The following is a 7,299-nucleotide window of genomic DNA, read 5'->3' as shown; positions in this document are numbered from 1 at the left end:
AAATCTTATATTAAAAGGATGGAAACAGGTTAAACCACCCTCCTTTGGGAATCTTGGGGAAATTATTCATCACCAATTTTTTATAGAACTACAAGACACTCTATACCACATTGATATCAACATAACACGTTTCTTTAGCAAATGGGAGAATTGGATTAAAACTAGGGAGATTGAAGAACAAAAGAAAATAATTGGAAACTTCAAAAATACAACCTATATGGAAAATTGTAGATTGAGAGGGGAATGGCTTTTTGAAGAGCCCGACTAAGCTTAGAATACAGAGGGGGGGGGGGGGGGGCTGAAAGGAGAGAGAGAAGTTTCTTTTTTTTTTTTTTTTCTTTTTCTTTTAAGACTTAGATATTTTTATGTGGTTTAAGATGTTATAACTTCAAACTGAATATCTCTTACATAGAACCTAGGGGGGGAAAGGTATCAATATAGATAGAAAGACTTTTTGTGTTGTTTCTGTGGTTGAAAAGGGGAAAGGACAGGAGGTTTGTTAGTTTTTCCTTTTGCTTTCTTTCTTTATGATAATAGAAAGGGGAAAAAGGATTATCTTCCTATATCATTATGATTGTTATGTTTTATGGACAGGTATCCTCCCTATAAGATTTAATTTTCTTTGTTTGCGGCCAAGATATGGCAAATATATACTGCATTATATATTAGTTGAAATAGAAAGTAAAGATTATGAAAATGTTATACTATGATCTTGTTAAATTTGGAAAGATTGATTGTTGAGAATTGTAATTGATGCATAAAACTAATAAACCTTTTGAAAAAAAAAAAAAAAAAAAAAAAAAGATGTGTGAATGCTTAGAGGAAATGATAACTATGTAGGCAGATCTGGAATGGAGGCTCAGCATCCCACTGTCTATGCAGCTTATCTATATACTCAGTGATATACAGTCTGTCTAAGGGGTCATTTCCAGGTAGGAAGGCTGTTAGTCAAATGAGAGACACAAAGTAATAATGGTGTTATAATAAACGCAAGGTAATAGATAAATACATGTGATAATAAACGCAAGGTAATATATAAATACATGTGATAATAAACGCAAGGTAATATATAAATACATGTGATAATAAACGCAAGGTAATATATAAATACATGTGATAATAAACGCAAGGTAATATATAAATACATGTGATAGTAAACGCAAGGTAATATATAAATACATGTGATAATAAAATTATCAAAAGGGTGAGAAATGTTAGGGGAAAATATTTTTAATTCTGTATATTTTTCTTATGTGTTATAATGGGCTGACTATAGCAGTTACATTTACTTGTCAGTTCAGCTATGTTTTACTGTGTGTGCAAAGTAAGCCTTTCAGTTATAGGAACAACACCCAAAGTCTGTATGGATAAGATAAGGAAAGACCACGAGGTGCTTACATGTGAAGATTCTCAGAAGCACTACACATGGCCTATAAAAGAAGACACTTTTTCTTTCTGAGGGGGCTTGCCACACTTGTATTACTATGTGAAATGACCTGTTGTCATTTTGTTGTAATCCTGTTTAATTGTACAATTATAACCTTTTAAAATTTGGACCAGCTGTCTTCACGTTATTTTACTTCAACACTACACACCATGCACAGGGGAAACAGGAGCCATGACAAGAACCTGGTCCTGATACTACACACCATGCACAGGGGAAACAGGAGCCATGACAAGAACCTGGTCCTGATACTACACACCATGCACAGGGGAAACAGGAGCCATGACAAGAACCTGGCCCTGATACTACACACCATGCACAGGGGAAACAGGAGCCATGACAAGAACCTGGCCCTGATGCTACACACCATGCACAGGGGAAACAAGAGCCATGACAAGAACCTGACCCTGATACTACACACCATGCACAGGGGAAACAGGAGCCATGACAAGAACCTGGCCCTGATACTACACACCATGCACAGGGGAAACAGGAGCCATGACAAGAACCTGGCCCTGATACTACACACCATGCACAGGGGAAACAGGAGCCATGACAAGAACCTGACCCTGATACTACACACCATGCACAGGGGAAACAAGAGCCATGACAAGAACCTGACCCTGATACTACACACCATGCACAGGGGAAACAAGAGCCATGACAAGAACCTGACCCTGATACTACACACCATGCACAGGGGAAACAGGAGCCATGACAAGAACCTGGTCCTGATACTACACACCATGCACAGGGGAAACAGGAGCCATGACAAGAACCTGGCCCTGATGCTACACACCATGCACAGGGGAAACAGGAGCCATGACAAGAACCTGGCCCTGATGCTACACACCATGCACAGGGGAAACAAGAGCCATGACAAGAACCTGACCCTGATACTACACACCATGCACAGGGGAAACAGGAGCCATGACAAGAACCTGGCCCTGATACTACACACCATGCACAGGGGAAACAGGAGCCATGACAAGAACCTGGCCCTGATACTACACACCATGCACAGGGGAAACAGGAGCCATGACAAGAACCTGACCCTGATACTACACACCATGCACAGGGGAAACAAGAGCCATGACAAGAACCTGACCCTGATACTACACACCATGCACAGGGGAAACAAGAGCCATGACAAGAACCTGACCCTGATACTACACACCATGCACAGGGGAAACAGGAGCCATGACAAGAACCTGGCTCTGATACTACACACCATGCACAGGGGAAACAGGAGCCATGACAAGAACCTGGCCCTGATACTACACACCATGCACAGGGGAAACAGGAGCCATGACAAGAACCTGGCCCTGATACTACACACCATGCACAGGGGAAACAGGAGCCATGACAAGAACCTGTCCCTGATACTACACACCATGCACAGGGGAAACAGGAGCCATGACAAGAACCTGGCCCTGATACTACACACCATGCACAGGGGAAACAGAAGCCATGACAAGAGCCTGTCCCTGATACTACACACCATGCACAGGGGAAACAGGAGCCATGATAAGAACCTGGCCCTGATACTACACACCATGCACAGGGGAAACAAGAGCCATGACAAGAACCTGACCCTGATACTACACACCATGCACAGGGGAAACAGGAGCCATGACAAGAACCTGGCCCTGATACTACACACCATGCACAGGGGAAACAGGAGCCATGACAAGAACCTGGCCCTGATGCTACACACCATGCACAGGGGAAACAAGAGCCATGACAAGAACCTGACCCTGATACTACACACCATGCACAGGGGAAACAGGAGCCATGACAAGAACCTGGCCCTGATACTACACACCATGCACAGGGGAAACAGGAGCCATGACAAGAACCTGGCCCTGATACTACACACCATGCACAGGGGAAACAGGAGCCATGACAAGAACCTGGCCCTGATACTACACACCATGCACAGGGGAAACAAGAGCCATGACAAGAACCTGACCCTGATACTACACACCATGCACAGGGGAAACAAGAGCCATGACAAGAACCTGACCCTGATACTACACACCATGCACAGGGGAAACAGGAGCCATGACAAGAACCTGGCTCTGATACTACACACCATGCACAGGGGAAACAGGAGCCATGACAAGAACCTGGCCCTGATACTACACACCATGCACAGGGGAAACAGGAGCCATGACAAGAACCTGGCCCTGATACTACACACCATGCACAGGGGAAACAGGAGCCATGACAAGAACCTGTCCCTGATACTACACACCATGCACAGGGGAAACAGGAGCCATGACAAGAACCTGGCCCTGATACTACACACCATGCACAGGGGAAACAGGAGCCATGACAAGAACCTGTTCCTGATACTACACACCATGCACAGGGGAAACAAGAGCCATGACAAGAACCTGACCCTGATACTACACACCATGCACAGGGGAAACAGGAGCCATGACAAGAACCTGGCTCTGATACTACACACCATGCACAGGGGAAACAGGAGCCATGACAAGAACCTGGCCCTGATACTACACACCATGCACAGGGGAAACAGGAGCCATGACAAGAACCTGGCCCTGATACTACACACCATGCACAGGGGAAACAGGAGCCATGACAAGAACCTGGCCCTGATACTACACACCATGCACTGGGGAAACAGGAGCCATGAAAAGAACCTGACCCTGATACTACACACCATGCACAGGGGAAACAGGAGCCATGACAAGAACCTGACCCTGATACTACACACCATGCACAGGGGAAACAGGAGCCATGACAAGAACCTGACCCTGATACTACACACCATGCACAGGAGAAACAGGAGCCATGACAAGAACCTGGCCCTGATACTACACACCATGCACAGGGGAAACAGGAGCCATGACAAGAACCTGGCCCTGATACTACACATCATGCACAGAGGAAACAGGAGCCATGACATGAACCTGACCCTGATACTACACACCATGCACAGGGGAAACAGGAGCCACAAGGATCAGCTGGCCATTGTACATAGAATTTGTCAAGATTTTGATCTTCGGTTGAAAGGGATATAAAAACCCAATATTGTTCTTTTATGATTCAGATAAAACATTCAATTTAAACAACTTTTCAATTTACTTCTATTATCAAAATTGTCATTGTTTTCTTGTTATCCTTTGTTGAAAAGCAGGGATGTAAGTTCAGGAGTGTGCACGTGTCTGCAGCACTATATGGCAGCAGTTTTGCAACAATGTTATACATTAGCAAGAGCACTAGATGGCAGCACTATTTCCTGTCATGTAGTGCTGCAGGCATGTGCGCACTGCCTATCTAGCTAGCTATCTCTTCAACAAAGAATAACAAGAGAGTGATGCCCATTCAATAAATCAAGTAAATTGGAAACTTTTTTTTTAAAATTGTTTTCTCTATCTGAATCATGAATAAAAAATGGGTTTCATGTCCCTTTAATGTAAGTGTGTGACTGACACAGAGGACAACAATTTGATAAGATTTTCTTCAATTAAATCATTTACTGTCAGCAGGCCTATTTGTAGAATGTCTGTCTAAACCAGGGATGGGGAACCTTAGCCCTTCAGATGTTACAGATGTACATTTCCCATGATGCTCAACTGGACTTCAGCGTCTCTAAGAATCATGGGTAATGTAATGTACACCAGGAGTGCCAAGGTTTCTTATCCCTAAATATGTATAAACCTTCCCCTGAGTAGTAGTTTGATTTGACCCAAGGATCTGAAGTCTATACAACTAGATGATTCCACTTATTTTTGTGGCGGTTTAGTGGGTCACTGCATCTGCCCAGCTACACAGAACATACTGAAGCCCCAGAACTAGGCTGACCATATTGCCGCTTTAAGAAGGAACACATATGAAAAATACATATGTGAGGGTTCTTATACAAAACCATTTCTTTAAACAGCCCTGAAAACAGCACTGACATATGTATTTTTCATATGTGTCCCTTTTTAAAGCGGCAATATTGTCAGCCTACCCAGAACCCATTACTGCCTGTAACAGTATCTTACCTGGTAGATTGCTGTGCTGCCACAAATGTAACAGGAACCAAATCTTATCTCACTCTTGTACAACACAAGACCATACTGAGTGCTTGTGGGTAAGGGTACCTTGCATACAATAAGAGATTAAAGGACCAGTAAATACAGTAGATTTGCATAATCAACAAATGCATGATAAAAAGACAATGCAAAAGCACTTATGTGTAGATTTATTAAGTGTCGGCTGACATCACTAAATGCTGACAGCATATGCTGTCTGCATTTATTATTGCACAAGCATTTCTGGTGAAATGCTTGTGCAATGTCACCCCCTGTACATTCACGACCAATCGGCAGCTAGCAGGGGGTGGCAATCATCCCGATCGTATCTGATCGTGATGATTGCTGTCCGCAACCTCAGAGGTGGTGGATGAGTTAAGGAGCAGCGGTTCTCATTGTTAAATATACCCCCAAGTCTGAACTTCATATGAGTAGTAGATCTTATTCTGACAAATTTCAAAGTTATGTCTATTTCCACTCCTCCTGTATCATGTGACAGCCAACAGCCAATCACAAATGCATATACGTATGTGATTTCTTGCACATGCTCAGTAGGAGCCGGTGACTCAAAAAGTTTAAATATAAAAATAATGTGCACATTTTGTTAATGGAAGTAAATTGGAAAGTTGTTTAAAATTACAGGTTCCATCTGAATCATGAAAGATTAATTATGACTTTAGTGTCCCTTTAACATTTCCTGGCTTTGACACAAAGGTCATCACAACACTGTGGAATCCAGTTTGACATTTGCTTGCATGTTGTGCCATTTTGAAAGTGTCATCTATTTCTAAGGAGGCACTGCTGCTGATATGGTGGTTCCTGCATCTCTGGCTTAAAGGGACAGTCTAGTCAAAATTAAACTTTTATTATTCATATAGGGCATGCAATTTTTTTTAAAAAAAATCCAATTTACTTTTATAAACAAATTTGCATTGTTCACTTGGTATTCTTTGTTGAAAGATAAACCTAGGTAGTCTTATATGCTAATTTCTGTTGTAACGTGACTGACAGAGGGGCTGTAAGTCCAGGCATCTGATCTGATGCGGATCAGGGAGATGATCAAGTCAATGGTCTTTTGTAGGTGAATATGCACAGCTCGCAAATTGGACTCCTCTGCCTTTGAATACCTACCTTATATTTGGTCCCAGTCAGTGCCTGGCGTGAATGATGCACGGAGAGCTGAGTTTTTGAAGTGAATGTAGTCAGGTTAGGAGAAAAGTTTGCTTCACTGGTTTGCTGTTAGAAATAAGTAGTGAAATTAAGAGCATGGATATTTTTAAGGGATGAATATTGTATTCATTGTATTCAGTCTGTACTTTGTAAGCAAAACTGTGTGGCCCAGGATGAAGTGAGAGGTGAATGAATTCTGTGACACTGAGGTGGTGTACAAACCTAGGAAGTGTAAATTCAAACATGCTATTTTTTTAAAGGAACACTGTAGGGGATAGACAAATAGTAAATCCTCAGACAACATAAATATATACCGTATGCATTAATACGGGGGCTCTCTACCCTTTATGGTTGTGTAAATCTCTTTAATTATTGTACTAAGGTTTTTATACATATTGTCATGATGCTGCATAACCTTTTCACATAATTGTAATACTTGTTGATTAAAACTTTGCTTAGTATGATAATATGTGGCTCTATATAATATTTGTGTTTATACAGCCTAAAATGAGTTGTCCCTATGTCATAATGCAATGAGTAACGCTACTGTAAAAAAAACAAACACACCTCTCAGACACCTAGCTGTCTACATCGATCGTATGTTGAAAGAGCGGCCCGTTTCCAGTTTATTCACCT

At 42.2% G+C, this 7,299-nt stretch overlaps 1 long non-coding RNA gene across 1 annotated transcript; it reads left to right on the top strand.

Annotated features, from left to right (window-relative positions):
* The first annotated feature begins 811 nt into the window (after positions 1–811).
* Positions 812–1,556, top strand: LOC128647999 (uncharacterized). The gene is made up of 2 exons (XR_008400476.1): positions 812–994; positions 1,165–1,556. It is a non-coding gene; the product is annotated as an uncharacterized LOC128647999 (long non-coding RNA).
* The last annotated feature ends 5,743 nt before the right edge of the window (positions 1,557–7,299 follow it).

The sequence above is a fragment of the Bombina bombina genome, chromosome 2, assembly GCF_027579735.1.
Source record: "Bombina bombina isolate aBomBom1 chromosome 2, aBomBom1.pri, whole genome shotgun sequence".
NCBI lineage: Eukaryota > Metazoa > Chordata > Amphibia > Anura > Bombinatoridae > Bombina > Bombina bombina.
The sequence above is the reverse complement of the archived record's forward strand: the minus strand, read 5'-3'. Positions and strand labels throughout refer to the sequence as shown.